This window comes from Oxyura jamaicensis, chromosome 3, assembly GCF_011077185.1.
Source record: "Oxyura jamaicensis isolate SHBP4307 breed ruddy duck chromosome 3, BPBGC_Ojam_1.0, whole genome shotgun sequence".
Classification (NCBI taxonomy): domain Eukaryota; kingdom Metazoa; phylum Chordata; class Aves; order Anseriformes; family Anatidae; genus Oxyura; species Oxyura jamaicensis.
Window position 1 is genome coordinate 68,689,223 of NC_048895.1, and position 16,041 is coordinate 68,705,263.

The 16,041-nt window shown below is 37.3% G+C and overlaps 1 protein-coding gene and 1 long non-coding RNA gene across 6 annotated transcripts in view; one reads left to right on the top strand and one right to left on the bottom strand.

Annotated features, from left to right (window-relative positions):
* Positions 1-16,041, top strand: part of HS3ST5 (heparan sulfate-glucosamine 3-sulfotransferase 5) — a 200,472-nt gene that overhangs the window by 85,714 nt on the left and 98,717 nt on the right. The window lies entirely within an intron of this gene.
* Positions 1-16,041, bottom strand: part of LOC118163493 — a 33,249-nt gene that overhangs the window by 14,445 nt on the left and 2,763 nt on the right. The window contains exon 2 of the long non-coding RNA XR_004749079.1: positions 12,870-12,877. This is a non-coding gene — a long non-coding RNA (uncharacterized LOC118163493). The remainder of the gene's footprint in view (positions 1-12,869; positions 12,878-16,041) is intronic.

The window sequence follows — 16,041 nt, forward strand, 5'->3', positions numbered from 1 at the left end:
GGGAGATTCTGATGAAGGCACATTTGTGCTAAAACTAATGCATTCTGCTAAGCAAGCCTGAGAGCACAGTCATGACTACACTGTTCCTTGAGGCAGCTCTCATGCTTCTACATCATGTAGTCCAGCACATATGGCTCCAAAATTACCTTTAGACAGACAGTGGAGCAGAAAAGGAATATCTATCTTTGCCCTCTGTGTAGGAAAGCCCTTTAATGTTATGCAGGTTTCCCTTTCTGAAAGGCATACTAACATTTTACTGGCTGCAACATCCTGAGGAGTTATGGGAATGGTATCAGCCAAAAAGTCCTTAGAAAGTCAGAGAAAGGTCACGAAAGACTAACATTGTTCCATCACCATTGACCCTGCATTGTAAGTGAGGAGAGCTGAGACTGTTTGTTGCTGACCAGTTCTTCTACAAGGCAGTAAAGTATGTCAGATTGCAGGGAAAGAAAGGGTGCTGCAAGCCAGTATTCAATAATGGCACCTGAAACATATTTACCATTATTTTTTTCTCACAGTTTTCCTCTCCTTGGAAAGCTATCTGTAAAATCTGTGCTTACTAGTAGTTTATTCTAAGACCACTTTAGTTCTTTCATCCTTTGTGCACAACACATAGGAAATTGTGCCAGAAATAATTGTTAAAAATTATTAAATTATTTTTAACATCCCAACATATGCAGATATCACTTGCATTTTCTGATTTGTTTTTCCAACCTCAATGCATTTTTCTAGCATCTGTTTTTATTGGTCACATCTTGTTGTATTCCTTTCTCATTTTTCCTCAGTGCTCTCTTCCTTGTAGGCTCATTGTAGTTTATTGCCTATGTTACTGTGCTTTGCATATATCTATGCCAAGTGCAGGAACTTGTTATGGATGTTGTCCAAAGATTGTACTCTCATAGCTGATACTTTGTCTCTAAATATTTATTTCACCAGTAGGCACTACTGAGGATCTAGTCTTGCTTTCTGTACAGTTTTCCCTATTTAACCCATTCCCTATTTAATCTATTCCCTATTTCCGGTGCTTTTAGTAGAAGATTGTTACATATATTCTGAAAATGAATATCACAGATCCAGTGTTCTGGGAGAAGACACAATTACTAATCAACAGTTAAAGAGTAATTTTAGTATTAATTTACATTTAAGCAGAAACAATAAATTCTTGCACTGAATTAAGTTTTCTCTGGGTTGCAAAACACCCAAAAACTGTACTTCACAGCTGGCATTTAATGCCGTAATTATTATTTTGTAAATACGCAGTAACATTTGCCAAGTATTACATAAGAAGGCATTAGGGACCTTAAATATGTGTAATTGTTATCATCAGATGACATCACCAACAACTTTGACTATGATCATTTTTTAAATTGATCCTTAGCTCTCTAAGCCTAAAGTCTGACAAAGCAGTTCAGTTCAGGGAGATGCCCTGTTTAGAAGATATCTTTCATTAGATGATTGACTGTCTTCACAGATTTTGAGGTTTTGCACTTAAGATATTCCAAGCTCCATAGCAATTCTTTGAAGAATTCATCTTAATATGTTTTCAGATTGCACTGGAAAGCTACAATGTTACCTTCTGTCTTTAAAAAACATCAGGTAACAGGTTTATTTCAACTAATTTTTAATAAGGTGTTGCCAGGACAAGGGAAAGAAGTAGCTGCCTACCAACTGATCTCATAAGTCTGTGTTCATTGTTTAACTACTTGCTTTGTAGAGCTAAACCAGATCTTGCAAAAACTCACAGCAGATCCATGAAAAAGGAATATATTTTGACTTACATATTATTTACTATTATAAAGCTTCTGCGCTTTTCATGATAAAATAGATCCTTGTTTATTAAAAGAAAAAAAATCAATAATGATTTTTTTTTTCATTACTTAGTTTTATCATTTAGTTCTGTCCTGTATGCAAGTGTCATATTACAGAAGCCAAACCTTCAAATAATCATGTTTCTAGAATGTTTCTACCAGCTGGTCTCAGAACTGAGGTTTCCCTTGGGAAAATGGCAAAGAAATCCTAGGGGTCCTTCATGCAGTTACAGATGCACCTACTGGATTAGTCAAGCTCACACAGCCCATGGAGTGTATGCGTGTTTTGCCATGCAGCTCTGTTTTATACCACCCAGCCTCTTTGGAAACCTTATTTCCTTTTTGATAATATGAATAAAACAGTTCCCCATTTCTTGCAGCTTTATTGGTGGACAAAGTAGAAGATTGCCTATCAGTACACAGCAAAGAATTTAGCTGATTTATCTGTACAAGCTGCATTTCACTATGGTAAGGCTGATATACTGTATTTCTAGATCCTACCTATTTCACACAAAAGTGACCATTTTCTTACTGATGAGAAAAGTTAAAATAAATAGAATATTGTTTCCTTAGTTTTTATCTGTCTTCTGAAGATATGAAAGTATGTTCAGAGAATATAACAAAAAGGTATATAAAATGTGAGCAATAATATGGAACTATCACACACATACACACACAAAAATAAAGTTAGAAGCAAATCATTGATTTCTAATCTTTAAATGCAATCAATTCAGCAACAGTATTGAAGGAAACACGTTTTAGTTGTGTTTTTTTTTTGTTTGTTTGTTTTGTTTTGTTTTGGTCTTAATATTTTTTCCTAGACTTTCAGTAATCTTAAAGGAAAAGAGTACAATTATTGTTCTTTGAGGACAGGTACAATAGGACACTAAAACAAATTAAAGCAAAAAAGTTTTCTGTGTTATATGATATTATTCTGATAGGAAAAAAAAGGTGTTAAAAGAAGTTAAATAGCTTTAAGAAAAAAAAAATCACATGACTGACTACTTAGAAACTCTTGTATTACTTGTTACAGGGACTTTTTTATGATGATTCATAGCTTTGACAATTCAGCCTATTGATATCAAAACCACTATGTGCAAGTGCTGTGTGCTCCTTTGTTCCTCTGACAATATGCAAAACCTTTCTTATACCACTCAGGATGTTCTACTTTTTGAACTTTGAGATTTCTAGCTTAGTCACATATTTAATCCTTACATTTTATAAAACAACAATGCTTTAGGGTTGTTTTCTGCTGTTCCAGACAACAGTAGCATAGGTAATGACAATATTTTTGTGGGTTTAAATTTAAAAGGGTGTTTTTACTATCTGTTGCTGAAAACTACAGTTATATTTCTTCTGTGTTTACATTCTGGATATGTTACAAAATGACTATAATTATGTAGAAAATAAAGTGATGATTATATGGTCGGCTTTTTACATTTCAAAACTATTAAAATTTTATAATAACATTACATGTCTGAGCTACTCTTATTGAAATTTGAAGGGTTCTGGCCTTAAATCAGGCTGTTTGTGGTATATTTAATGTCACGTTCCAGCAAGCACTGCAGTGTCTCAGTGTCTACATGATGAACACAGTGGATGATTTAGGCACCTAATAGGAGTTAAAACAAAATAACTTTGGAATATGACTTTTTTTTTTTTTTTTTTTTTTTTTTTTTTGTATTAAAGATATTAACTTAGCAAACAACTAGACACTGATTTTGTTTATCTGGCCTGGCAACCAACATCTCCTTCAAATTTCACCCTCAGCTGGATTTTGATCACTGATAAATTAAAATAAGAATTTGTCTTTGTATTATCGGTCAAGAAAGAAAAGCATGTAGGCAAATTGGGGATGTGTGTATTATTAACTGGTACCTGGACAGGAAAATTAGTTTCTCTTGCATAAATTACTTTCATAGGTTGTTCTGTTGCATAATAATTTTAAACATAATAATTTTAAACTAGCGAAAGAATTTCTAAAATGAAAAGCTCTTTTATCTGACCATGTTATAGGTTCTGGTTCAGTCAAGGTGCAAGGTTATGACCAAGGAAACAAACATTTAGTAAAATGTTTTCTTTAAATACAGGCACAGCCATGACTCCTAGCCATGGTAGATTCCCAGCTTCTAAACAAAAGAAACTCAGTGCCTGTCACAAGAGGTAAGCAAGCACACAGGGTGCCTGTGACTTTGCTCTTCAGTGAGGAGAGTATGTGAGACTTTCTGTTCATAAATTCTATGTTCTGGATTGGACAGTAGTGTCAAGCAAGTAGTTCAGCAAGTGCTTTGTTTGGGAAAAGAAACCCAAAAGGAAATTTCAATAGCAAGAGAAAATTGTGTCTTGAAAAGTGTTTTTTTATTATTATTATTATTTTTTCCATACTCTTGTATGAAACCTTTTCTTTTCTTTTATCAGCTTAGCTTTCCGTGTAAGCGTGGAGTTCAAAATTTAACTGGGGAAAAAATACATAAAAGCTTCTTTCCTAATGTCAAGATAATCTTTTAAACGTAAAACCCGGAGGATAATTATAGGAATGTTACCTCAGAAACTGGGTCACTCACCACTCTTCTTAAGAAAAGTTGTATATTATGCTTCTTTTAGTCTAGAGGAAAAACTGAGTACTTTGATAAGAGTAAATGAATAAATAAATAAAAGAATCCTACTAAAACAGCAGGATTTACTGCAAATTATTTTAAATATTTCAGCTCACCTGGTTTTCTCTGGTATTCTTTTGAAAACTTTTTTTTTTTTTTTTTGAGATTGAGCCAAATAAGCACTTTTTTGTTACTCTTTCTTCCTAAATGCTAATGACAAGCAAATAACTTTATTTGTACCTGGAGTCATATAATAAAACTACATAATTGTTTTCCCAGTTGCTACCATACATTTTCTGAACAGGATTTTTATATTTTTTCCAGAACACTTTCTGTGTTATTCTTTCTTAATGTCTATGACAGTGATTATCTCAATCCAGAGTATGGAGAGGAAAATTGTGAGTTTCTTATGTCCTCCTCTTATACCCTGCCTAGCTCAAAGTATAGATGCTCATTTGCTAATTCAATACTTCTGCTCCCCTGGAGAAAAGCTAAATAAAATTTGAAAGGGAAAAAAAAAATGCATTTCTTTGGTAAATAAATGCAGCATTTTTTATTTTTTTTTAGGTCAGACCCTTATTAGGGGAAATCAATGTATCATCGACTTCCATGGAGCTATGGCAAATTACATCAGCTCAGTCTATATGAAGTGATGATATTTGCATTTGTTGAGGCTTTGAACAAGAGCTGTAATGCTTTCATATGGAACAGATTTGTTGCACTGGGAGTTCTTAAGATGTTCTGTTTGGAGTGTTTGGAGTTTGCTATTTTTCAGATTCTCAGTAGTTCTATAGAGTATCTTATTACTTGCTCTGCTGGGATTTCCTAATTAGCAATGCTGAGAAGGAATTATTTTGAATGCAGGAGAAACTGCTGCACCTCTGTCCATTTTACACATTTTAAAGTGAATCTTTTTGATCAGAAATGTGTCTATGGAAAATAATTAAATGACCACATCTGTTATACCTGAATTCTTGAATCTAAAAGTTTTCTATGCAAGTACCCACTTAAGAGATACAATTCATTTGCATAAATATATATGTGAATAAGATTATTCTTTTGTCTTTTCAGGAAAGCTGGTTTGAAAGGTTTAAGATTTTAACCCCCAAAATGCAGAAATATATTTTTCCTAAATGATTTTCCTTCTTTTCACTATGTCTAATTTTAAGCTAATTTTACAGCTAATCATCACTCTATGAATAACCATGGGGCTTGTAGCTGATGAGCAAGCTGAGCTTCAGAAAAATGTGAGTGGAAGTTATCTGCATGCTGTGACAGCAATAAGCCCAAAGGCAGAGCCTTCTGTTCTGGAGAAATAAGGTTTAGGTTCTTTGAACCACCTGTCTCTTTAGAGAAGAATTTAAAAAAAATAAGAAAGCACTTTTTACATGGATCTTCTCAAACATTGATTTAAGAATGATTTTTCTGCATCCTTCTGAAAATATTCCACCTAATAAATTAAGTACTCTTAAACAGAATAAACTTAGTAGAATAACCTCTTTCTCATATGTCCGTCACTTCGTACATGCACTGAGACCATACATGGCCATAACTACCTGAGCTCACTCTTGAAGTCTATTGCCATTGCTGCAGTATTATATCAGGTGCTGGTAGTGTCATCTATACCTGCTCAGAGCTGGGAGATGGGACTTGGCTGCAAATATGTCTATGACTGGCCAGTATTTAATTCACTTGTGACAAATGACTTTCTCTTGATGCTTCAAGATACTAGAGGTAGAAGTGGAAGATTTGCTGAAATTCAGTAGTGTCACTTTAACCTGAGTGAAAGGGACTTTAAAAAAAACAGAGCTGACATTTTGGTAATCCCACAAAACTGTTCCCATTTGCTGGCATCCAGCTGTCTCTAACATCCATTGTGGTCTTCACTGCTTTATGCAGAATGGTTACTGATGACCTTTTCGGGTCACACAGTGGCAGATCAAACCAATCTGCTGATAGCTTATGTTGTGCAGTGCAAAATTAACTGTAGGGAAAACTGTAAAACAAAAACTCTCTCTCCATAAACACTTGCTTTGAAGATATGATGTTTTGCTGATGAATAGCTTGTTTTGTGTTTATTTTCAGTGTTACCAGTGTTCTTGATTTGATCATAAGTCCTGATTTGATCATAAATGATCATAATATGATCATTTGATCATAAGATCACAGTCCCACATGAGATCCTGGTCTCCAGATGGGAGAGAGATGGATTTGATGGATGGACCATTAAGTGGATAAGGAATTGGCTTGAAGGTCACACCCAGAGAGTGGTGGTCAATGGCTCTATGTCCAAGTAGAGGCCGGAGATGAGTGGTGTCCCTCAGTGGTCTGTTCTAGGACCAGTACGGTTTAATATCTTCATCAATGACATAGGCAGTGGGATCAAGTGTACCCTCCGCAAATTTGCAGATGAGTGGTGAAGTTGATGCACCAGAGGGAAGGGATGCCATCCAAAGGGACCTGGACAGGCTTGAGAAGTGGGCCCACATGAGCCTAATGAGGTTCAACAAGTCTTAAGTGCAGGTGCTGTACCTGGGCCAGAGCAATCCTGGACATGAGTACAGACTGGGAGAAGAACTTATTGAGAGCATCCTTGCAGAGAACTTGGGGATTCTGATGGATGAAAAGCTCGATGTGAGTCGGCAGTGCACGCTTGCAGCCCAGAAGGCCAACTGCATCCTGGGCTACATTAAAAGAGGAGTAACATGGCAAGGGAGGTGATTGTCCCCCTCTACTCTGCCCTTGTAAGGCCCCACTTGGAGTATTGCATCCAGGTCTGGAGCCCCCAGCACAAGAAGGATGTGGGGCTGTTAGAGCAGGTCCAGTGGAGGGCCACAGAGATGATCAAGGGGCTTGAGCACCTCTCCTATGAAGACAGGTTGAGAAAGCTGGGACTGTTCAGCCTACAGAAGAGAAGGCTCAGGGGTAATCTCATTGCAACCTTTCAGTACTTAAAGGGGGCTTATAAAAAAAGGTGAACAACTCTTTGCTCAATCAGATATTGACAGGACAAGGGAGAATGGTTTTAAACTAAAAGAGAGGAAATTTAGATTAGATGTTAGGAGGAAATTCTTCACTCCGAGGGACGTGAGGGACTGGAATAGGGGTTGCCAGGAGAGGTTGTGGATGCCCCATCCCTGGCGGTGCTCAAGACCAGGTTGGATGAGGCCCTGAGCAACCTGATCTAGTGGGTGGCATCCCTGCCTATGGCGGGGGGGTGGAACTAGGTATCTTTGAGGTCTCTTCCCAAACAAGCTATTATATGATATGATTCTATGATAAGCCTAATGACATTTTGTGATCTGTTGTGACTTTTGTATGGTCACTAAAGCCCGTAGTTAAGTGAGCATATAGGAACCTCAGCTTTTGTTGAAGAACAAATTAAAATTTACCCCGTTTCAGGAAAATTAAAACCTAGAAAGCATGCCCTGTTTGCATGGAGAAGGTTTGGTCACCAGAAAAGGACAGAAAATAATGCCTGTTTTATTACAAGGTAGTGGGAAATTCTGTTATCTTTTTAATTCAAACTTTTTTTTTTTTTTTAATCCACACATTATTTTTTTGCTACAACAGTGGTGAGAACAGGTAGGAAAATGTGTATTCTATGTGTCCTTAGGGCTCATGGGTACATGAGCTTGTAGAACACATGCAGATCTAAATCTGTGTGCTTTATGTCCAGCTGGAATGAGGGGCTAGCAAAGTCTGCTTAATTTCTTACACTTGTTTTGCAAGATCTCTGTGCAAAGTATTCATATTAATGTAAGTGGAAAGGCTTTTACTGCAAAAGGTATAGTAGGGTTGCCTTTAAGACTTCTTGGCACCATCATGCAACTTGTAGTTTAATAGATTAATTAGGAGATGCTATGGCCGAAAACTAAAGCTGAAAGAGCAGATTTGTTGACCGAGCTTTATGGCCAAAAAAACCTTCCATGCATCTGCAGGAGCTCCACCACACTTCTGCACAGCATGCTGAAACATTATCAAAAGTGTCATTATTTCAATATATTTACATTCTGCTCATTTCAAGTTCCTGTGTTCTTACCACACTAGTACCTGAACACCCTAAATATATACATTTAATTTACAAAACTGACATGCATGAGATGCAATATGGTTACTTACTAACACTAATTGGCTTCTAAAAAAAAAAGTGTTTCAAATAGTCTTGATCATACGATGTTTAATGGAAAATATTCACCAAAGTGGGAAGGAAAAAACAAAACAAAACAAAAAAAAAAAAACCACACCTTTATTCAAACATTAATCTTCCTTTCTCAGTGAAGCAGCTTCTGTCACTCACTTCCCTTTCCTTGACAATCTTCATTTATCATATCCCTCTTTTTCATTTGTTTTCCCAGCCTTCCTATCAGTTTCAGCTGATGAAATACCACAAGCAAAAGGCAGCAATTGGTGGTGGTCTGTTCTAGAGGATCCGTTGTTTTTTACAAGAGCTGGTAACATCATGTGAATGGAAATAAGACTGGAAGTGTTCCCATTTGAGGAGTGTTATCAATTGGAGAGAGCTTAAGATGACCCTGTTTTCATTTGAATTGCTTTCTCAATTTTTAATGAGAACCATTGCCCTTTTTTTGAAGAAAAAAAAAAATAATAAAATCAGATTTCTTAAGCAGCATTGGATAAAGAAGATCCAATGCTTTCTACTGCTCTCTACAACTACCTGAAAGGAAGTTGCGGGGATCTGGGGGTCAATCTCTTCTTGCAGGTAACTAATGATAGGACCAGAGGAAATGGCCTCAGCTTGTGCTATGGGAAGTTCAGGGTGGAAATTAGGAGACATTTCTTCTCAGAAAGAGTAGTCAGGCATTGAAGGGCTTGCCCAGGGAGGTGGTGGTATTACTGTCCCTGGGGGTTCTTAAGTAAAGGTTGGACATGGTACTTAGGGACATGGTTAGTAGGTAGTACTGGTGGTAGGGGAACGGTTGGACCAGATGATCTTGGAGGTTTTTTCCAAGCTTATTGGTTCAATGATTCTATGATTCTAAGATCATATGAATATGTGAAAATGAACAAGCAAGTTAGCTCAGTATTTTACTGGATTAATACTGTTCTCATTCTTCCAGGTAACCACAAAGAGCAGCTGGCTACCTTAGAGCAGATATTTATTTATTGATTAATTTTGCATAAGACTGGATGGTATATTGCAGCTGTCTGAGCAAAGTATGTATGTATATATGTATGTATGTATGTATTTATTATTCATTTTGTATTCTTAAGTAAAGCAAATATGAGAATGGGGAAGAACTCTTGTATCCCAATAGGCATGATGCTGATCTTTTATGTATCAAAGTAAATCAATAATATTTTTACCAATGTCAGTACAGCCACATCAGTAAAATTCTAGTGGGAGTATAGAATATGGCACAGTATCTCTGTAAAGAATAATGAAAAATTGCAGTGGGAATCAATGTGCCTTAGTATCTCTGCAGGAAATCAGTTGGGTTCGGTATTTTAGATTGTTGAGTAACAGAAACTTCTAATTTTAATTAATAAAAACTGAGTTAATTAATTTGACATGTGACAGGAGAACACTGTGAAACTTCAAGCATGTCATCTGAGACTGGACTGAATACCTCAGGTCTGGAAAGGAAAAACACTTTTCAAATCTGCTGTTAATATGATAATAGTTGGCAGCATTTGGGCAGGGATGGGAACTGACATAAAAGCAAATTGGAAATAAAGACTGCTGCTCTGTCTCAAACTGCTGTTATGTGGTATAGAGCAATTCTTCTGTGTGTGTTTATTAAGGAAACCAGGAAACAGCAAGATAATTCTGTTAGCACAGGCAACTTTTCTGCATTCATCATGGCTGACAGTGTCTCAATGTAAAATTCACTTCTGAAAAGGCAGTCATTTTGGTTGTTTAAACAACTGACTGGTTAATGACAGGCTGTTTTAATGGTTGTGCAGATACACAGTGCATACATACCCACAGCACTAACTCATGCACCTGGTAGTTGTCCTTTGGCATGCCTATGGAAAACTCCTGCCTCTCCACCAGCTGCAGACATTGCATGGGGCTAGCTGCAAAAGCCAAGAGAGGAGGGGTCTGCAGGCAAGGCGCTGAGATCAAAAGACACTGCCTTTGGGCAAGGGGTATTTAATCAGATCCCAGGAGGTTCTATACAGGATTAGATTCTTTTTACTGCCTGTCTGAAAACGTAATAATACCATTCCCAACCAGATACATAAAGGAGAAGTGAAGCTGATGAAAAAAAGGGGTGAAACAAATAAGTCATCCAGTCAGAGAAATTAGAGATAGAAAATATAAATTAATCTAATTTATATGGTTAGCAGCTTAGGGAGGGAAGGTGGTAAAAGAGAGCCATTTAACTAATTTTATGATTGGCTTGTGCTTGGCACAATTGCATCCCCAAATGAGAAAGAAAATTTAAATGAGCAAAGGTACTGAAAAGATAAGCCATAATGATACTTGAATTGAGAACATATTGACTGCTCTCTAAAACCTGTACATCTTTGTGAGTCACCTCAGGTCTGCAAATAGTATAGTTAAGTTTGCATGAGGTTTGGGATTTCGAGTACTGCTGTGTGGACTTCACTCAGAAAGATACGAAACTCTTTCCTCTGTAGAAATACCCAAGATTCTGTGGGAAGCAGTTCTGCAGAAGTGTTTGATCTGCCAGAGAAACTAGTAGTTCTGCTCAGCAGAGTTATCTGTGGGGTAAGATGCCTCAGGTAAGAGGCCTTCAGAGATCTCTTGCCCAACCTCCCACAGGCAGATAGTTCAATGTTGTCCTGCTGAGCTTTGAATATCTCCAGGGATGGAGACTCCATAACCTGTCTGGGCAAGCTGCTGTAGCTTACCATCTTCATGGTGATTTTTTTTTCTTTTTATTAAGGCAAAATGTTCTGTGCTGTAACTTGTGACCAGTGCTTCTCATCTTGCACCTGTGCACCTCTGAGGAGTCTGGTTGCATTTTCTCCACATCTTCGCCTTACATTACTGTAGTCTATGTCTCCACTTGGCCTTCCCTTCTTAAAGCTGAAGAAACTTTGTTCTCTTTGTTTTGTTTTCCTTTGTATGTCCTATGCTTGTTTTTCTGGACTTAAGAAAAAAAAATCCAGAAAAATTGAGTATTTGGAAATTTCAGTTAAAAAAATAGAACACAGGACCAATTCTACAAGAACAATTTACACACTGCCTAACATGAAAATAATGAGGAACTTGCCTGTGACCTTGAACTCATGGGTCAGGAAAGACAGGGTAATAATGGCATAGCAATGAAGAACCCCTAGTGATTTTTCTGCTGTTCTCTTCCACTTGAAGGCAGTATCAGGTAAATCTAGTACATGGCAATATCTAGGAAGTAAGGCTGAAGAGATGGAGCAGCATATATTAATATTTGTTCAGGCTTTGAAGGGAAAATTTTCAGTAGTACTTATGATAACGTATACGGACTTCGCGCTCATCATCTTGCCCAGAAATAATTAGTGTTATGAATACATGTATCTGAATGTATGTGAACACAGGAATACATGATTACGAGAAATATCTTCAAAACAAATGTCTCTAAATATAAGCACCTAAACTTCATTCATTAAATCTTTGAGGTAGCTTGTCTATTTGTAGTGTGCTGATGGGTATGTGCGAGTCCCACTGACCATCTTCCTCAGCTCACTGTCACACAAAGCTGCCAAGGGTCAATATCAGTTGCAGACTCCCCTTCCCAGAAAGTGTGGTGTACCTCTGCTGCCAGGGCTGTGACATGAACAGTGTCATAGATACATCTAATCCTTGTGCCCTTTTACACTGTCTCTCATGTTAGTGTGATAGAAAGGCATCTCCCTGCACACAGGCTTGGATGCTGGACTACTGGCTGCTCCTTTGTCTGAATCACATGGAAAATGGTTTTCCTGCTTAGCAATTCTACATTGGTCTTGTGTCTGCAGTGGTGTCTACTCCAATAAGAAGTTTTCTATTTATTTCATCCATGAACTAGTGATCACCTCACAAAACTGACTCATTTCTGTAGGTCATGTGCCAGTTCTTCAGCTTCTGTAGCTGGCTGTACAGTTGTGCTGCTGTGCTGAATTTAGATTAGCAGAGCAGCTGCTCTTGTCCCAGGTAGTAAGTTGCACAAGAAATCACATAAACTGTATGTGATACATGTGCATAGTATATGTGGTGTACATATAGAATATGGTGTATAAGAGGTATATACATGCTCTTTTGTGGTACTTTGAGCTTCACTCATATATAAATGAGGTCTTGTTTGTTGTACTTACCTCTCTAGGACGGTGTTTTGAGAAAGTTGATCCATGTATGTTTCATGTTTGTTTTTATTCTTAAACCACACATTATATCCTTGCTATTTCAAACTACTTCCCTAAGATACTTACTGCATATTTTACTATTTTTTAAGTACTTTTAGTCTAGATTTAGATTTTTTTTGACTTATTATAAATGTTTTATGCATAGAAAGACACAATGCACTAGGTTGACATATTAGGAACAAATTACTCAGCATCGTATGCTGACGCCACTTTTTGACTGGCAATTAAACAGGAGCAACAGGAGGTTTATACATATTTTGAAATTTCAACACTTTAATATGGTGCATTTAGCAACATGTATTACACATTGATGCAAATAGTCCAAGCCAAGTCACACTGAATCTGTGCTCAATAGGAAAAATGTATATTTTTGAAAATACAGGTTGCTAGTATTTGGCTTCTTGCTGTGTTGCTTGGAATTCATTCCATTCCGCAATCAAAATTTAACTTGGAACTGAAAAGTGATGAACATGGTGCTGTGGTGATCATGATGACATGGCTTCACATATTTCTAAATCATTTTGAATAACAGCTGAATGTGTACAAGGTGGCATGTCAAAATTTGCAAGAATGGAGGATGGCTTCCCGTAGAATAACTGTGCCTCACCCGTATGTGGCAAGTGGAAGAAGCAACCTATAGAAATTGTTCTGAGATTTCACCAAGAGTTCCTTGACTGTGTGCAGTGAGCTCTGCAGGTCTGTGCTGGAGGGCTTACCGATGCTACTGCCCTAAGTCAACCTATCAGAAAGGTTTACCCCAGAGATACAAACACTGGAAGCCCTGAGTTCTTAAAAGTTAGGGCAGTCTGACTGTCAAGGTTGGACATTTCTAGGGAGATTATTCTGAAAATGCTTTTCACTGATCAGGGAGCAGCCAAGAAGTGGAGATCTGTGCAAGCAAGCATCCCAGATATTTCAGATATTTCATATTTCATTTTCCTTTGTCCTCAGTCCCATTTCTTTAGTTCTCTGTATGTGTTTTTGAGGCATTCATGGCAAGTTCATCGCTTTTGTGGAGACCAGCTCTGACTGTGACTTGAGCCTCCCTGAACATCCCTGATACGTGATGCCAGGACAGCCTTTCAATGCCAGGGAAGAAGCTACAGCTGTTCTGTGTGCTGTTTTCACAGCAGTGTCTAGAAGGAAATGTAGACAATTGACTGCTTTTTATTCACTTGAACTGTTTCATAGCTTCCAGTTAAAATACTGAGATGTGAAATGTTTTAGAAAGATGCACATGAACTATTTTATTATTAAATTATAAATTTTAGATGTGGGTTCAATACAATATTAAAACCTAAGTATTGTTCATTTGATCTTAGACCTTAGGTTGTTACTATTGTAAGTTCATAGTGATAAGTAAAAGAAAAAAAAAAATCTATCCTTTGAGATTTAGTGCCTTCTGTCCCACTCTGTTGAAGCAGCATGTATGATTCAGCTATCATGGTTTAATCTAATGCATTTTGTTTTACATTGCAATGGACTAGGCATATGCACGTGATCAGTTTTAGTGCATTATTTGAAGTAGAGTACCTTTGATGTGTGGAGAAAGGTCAGTTCTTAAAATGTACAATTATTTAGTTGCTTTCTATTTTCTGAACTGAAAAACAACAGCAACAACAAGAGAACAACAAACAGAATATTTCTTTTCAAATACATATTTTCAGAATCAGGAGACTCCCATCTTTTCTTGTGTTTTATATGACTTCTTGCAGCGTGCTTTCTTGTCGATGAAACAATAAAATAAATATTTAAAAAAGTGAAGCTAACAAGTTCAGAGAAGGAAACAAGTAAGTATCCATTTCAATGACTGGAGTACACAGAACTAGATGTAGGTGCAGCCACACCTGCAGCTAAAAAAGGGGAGATTTAGATTAGATTTTAGGAGGAAATTCTTCACTCAGAAAGAGGTGAGGCACTGGAACAGGTTGCCCAGAGAAGCTGAAAATGCCCCATCCCTGGGGGTGTTCAGGACCAAGCTGGATGAGGCACTGGGCAACCTGATCTAGTGTGTGGCATCCATGTTGATGGCAGGGGGGTTGAAACTAGATGATCTTTGAGGTCCCTTCCAACCCAAGCCATTCCATGATTTACACAGCTATGTAGAGTTACCACTCTTATTAAGGAGCCTGGTGAAGGAACCAGTTCAGCCTTGTGCAAACCTTTATGTACTGTAGGTGACTCTTCTTGAACAGTTTCTAATGAGACAATACCCTTTGCTTTCAATTCAATGAACTTCTGAAACGCTTTTAAATCATTAAGTGACTGAGTGAGGCTTTGCTCTCTTGATAGCAGTGATACATTTACACCAATTGGTTATTTTCTTATTTAGTTTCTCTCTTCTTTCTGTCTACTAAGTGAATAGAGGAAAGGCAGGAATTATGTCATGAGGGCGTGTGTAAGTGTGTGAAGACCACAGCTGGCTGGGTTATGGTAGAACAACTTTGTAGGACAGAAGATGTCAAGCCAGACAATGTCTAGTCCTTATCAACCATAGGGAGTGATGCCCAAGAGAACTAGGGTCAGTATGAAGCCCAGGTTTCATGGGAGGGGGAACCAATTGGCTCCTTCCTAAAGGGGTCCCTGGAGCAAAATAAGGTGAGGCAGTGGAAATGGTCAGAGAACCAGGACCCAGCAACAAGTCATGGACTAAAACAGTACCTGATTCTATCTGCACAGGAACTCTTTGGATTCATAAAAATTTTTCTTTCCTACAGTTAAAGCCCCTAGATATGTCTGGGTGTGTCTAGTCTTTAAGGAAGCCAGCTAGAAGGTTTTTGTGTAACAACAGTGACAAAATTTAGTAGTTAATTCTGGTACTAATGCTAACACCCTTACAAGAAAAGCAGTCAATGTGTTGAATGGAATCCTACTCCCATGGGGAAAGAACTAAAAGTGGTTGGGGCTATCATGTCCTTTTGGTCTCTCCTGTGAGAGACCTTTATGGATTATGGATGTGGGGTCTAAAAGGGATACGTAGGAAAAAAATCTAGCCTTAGGTACAGTGTTTAAATGCACATTGAAAATGGTCAGTCACTAAAATCTCATTAACACAAAGAGTTCAATTAAAAAATAAACAAACAAAAATTAATGATGTTCCCCCATCTTATTTGACTTTTTCACTTCATATATATTCATTTAAATTGTTTACAATAAATAAATTGGTGACAGTTGTGATCACTATATATAATTACATATATTGATACTTAAATATATTCCACAGGTTTGAATTTTGGTCTTTATTGGTAGTTCTGTCGTTCCTGGAACTTATGGTTTATAGTCTATATGATATTTCATCACATAACAGAGGACAAAAGTTATTG